The following is a 2,545-nucleotide window of genomic DNA, read 5'->3' as shown; positions in this document are numbered from 1 at the left end:
TCAGTGCTGAGGGAGCGCCGCACTGTCGGAGGGTCAGTGCTGAGGGAATGCTGCACTGTCAGGGGCACTGTGTTCAGATATACGATAAACTGATTCCTGCTGTGTCCTTCGAGTTAGTCCTGAAATTCTCACAGATGTTTCTGGAATGTCAGAGAATGATTCTCGCTGCTGGCAAAATCCAATGTTGTCCCTCCCTCACCTCAGGAACCTGTCAGCTCCCTATGCTATAATTATGGTTTTACTGTGCCCAAATTGACCTCCTCATCTCTTCCATACAACATGGCTCCAATTTAAATAAAGCTGTTTGTCTGTATCATTTCATGATGGCCTGTGGTGGTCACAGATGCCTTTGAAATGAAAATATACGCTCCCATTTTTCCTCTGTATGCCTCTTTTCACTCTCTCGCTCTGTCCCTCTGTTGTCTATGTGTGCGTTTGTGAGAGTGTGTGTGTGTGTGTGTGTGTGTGTGTGTGTGTGTGAGTATGCGAGTGTGTATGAGTGTGTGTGTGTATCTGCTTGTGTCTTTGCCTCTTTCTCTCTGTCTCTTGTTCTGTTAGTTTTTCACACTCTCTCTGTTTTTCTCTGTTTCTGTCTCTCTCTCTTTCTCTGGATTTTTTTTTGTTTCTGTCTGCCTCTCTCTCTGTTCCCCTCACTCCATCTGTTTCTCACACGCACTCTCTCTCTCTTTGACTCTCTTTCTGTCCTATTCTGTGAGTCTGTGTCATTCACTCTGACTGTCCCTCTCTCTCTCACTATCTCTTTCTCCCTTACCCTCTCTCTGTCTCTCTCTGACAGTCCTATTCTGAGTGCCTCGCTCTCTAAGTTTCTCTGCCTATCTCTCATTCTCTCTGTTTCTCTCTCCCTCTTTCTCTCTCTGTCTCCCATCTATCTCTCTTTCACTCTTTCTCTCCCTCTTCCTCTCTCTCTCTCCCCCCACTCTCCACCTCTCTGTGTCTCTCCACCTTGTTCTCTCTCTCTCTGTCTTTTTGTGTTTCTCACTGTCTGTCTCATTCAGTCAGTCTCTCCCTCAGTCTCTCTCTTTCATTCTCTCTGTCTTTTTCTCTCTCTCTTGCTTTTTCTCCTTACTCTATCCCCGACGAAGGAGATCGATTGCAGTTTGAGTCAGGATCCTGATCTTAATCATGGATTGACATAGCACAGAAGATGGTCATTGTAGAATCAGGAGGAAACAGAACAGGATGGAGGGAGACACAGGGCGTGAGAAAGAGACAGAGAAAGCAGTGGGACAAGGGAGAGATGAGAGTGACAGTGAGGATGAGAGACAGAGAGAGAGAGGGACAGAGATTAAAACAGAGAGGTAAGGAGAGACAAAGAGACCGAGGGATAAGCAAGAGTAAGATAGAGAGGATGAGAGAAAATGAGAGAGAGACAGGGAGAAAGAACAGTGGGTGATGTGACAGAGAAAGCCTGGGGCAGTGAGGCAAGAGAGAGAGAAAGAAAGAAGAACAGGAGGATGAGATAGAGAGATGAACAGACAGACAAGCACAGGGGGAGCGAAATGAGAGACAGAGAGAGAAGATAGAGAGACAGAATGGGGGAACGAGAAAATGGGATGTATGAGAAAGACTGAATCAGTCAGAGGCAGAGAATCCATGGACAAGGTGCAGCAAGAGAGAGAGGGATGGGCCAGCGAATGATGGCAAGAAAAGAGAGAGAGAGAGACAGATGGTGAACGAGACAGACAATGGGGAGAAGTGGAAAGAGAGAGTGATGAGGATACGTATCATGGGGAGTGAAGCACATTTACCTTGCACTGAGAAAGTAAGTGAGACAGGGAGACAGGAGCAACCGCAGAGGAGAGATGGAAGGAGCAAGTGAGGAAGGGGTGGAGAGAGTGAGAGAGAAAACGGGAGGTTGTCGGAGATTGATGTTGACGCTCAGTTGGCATCTGGAGAGAAAGGTACTCCCTGTTGACTCCCTACAGTTCCTCAGGAGCACTGTGCCTACTCCCTGACAATGGGGGAGGGCTGTTCAACAGCTCAGGTGATGTGGGGAACAGTATATAACCAGGTCAGGGGGACAGCACAGCAGAGTGCACTGAGATCCAGAGGGAGTCGTCAAAAATGTTACCTGTGAAATATCTCATGCTGCTGGTGAGCAGTATCACCGCAAGTCAGTGTGAGGAATGTGGTAAGGGGTCCTTCAAATGTCCCACTGTAGACTGTAGGAGAGGGGGAATGACTGTAAAAACAGGAACAATGGATATTAACCGTTCCTCTTCACGAATGACATTTATAATTCACACAGACCCATCATGGCACGGAGTGGCAATCACATACTCCAGCACAGAAGGCATGCTGCATTGCAGGGAGAGTCAGTGCTGAGGGAGCGCCGCACAGTTGGAGGGTCAGTGCTGAGGGAGCGCGCACTGTCAGAGGGTCAGTGCTGAGGGAGCGCCGTACTGTCGGAGGGTTAGTGCTGAGGGAGCGCTGCACTGTCGGAGGGTCAGTGCTGAGGAAGCACCGCACTGTCGGAGGGTCAGTGCTGAGGGAGCGCCGCACTGTCGGACGGTCAGTGCTGAGG

This window comes from Rhincodon typus, chromosome 47 (genome assembly GCF_021869965.1).
Source record: "Rhincodon typus isolate 14 chromosome 47, sRhiTyp1.1, whole genome shotgun sequence".
Taxonomy (NCBI): Eukaryota; Metazoa; Chordata; class Chondrichthyes; order Orectolobiformes; family Rhincodontidae; genus Rhincodon; species Rhincodon typus.
This window is presented reverse-complemented; position numbering follows the sequence as displayed.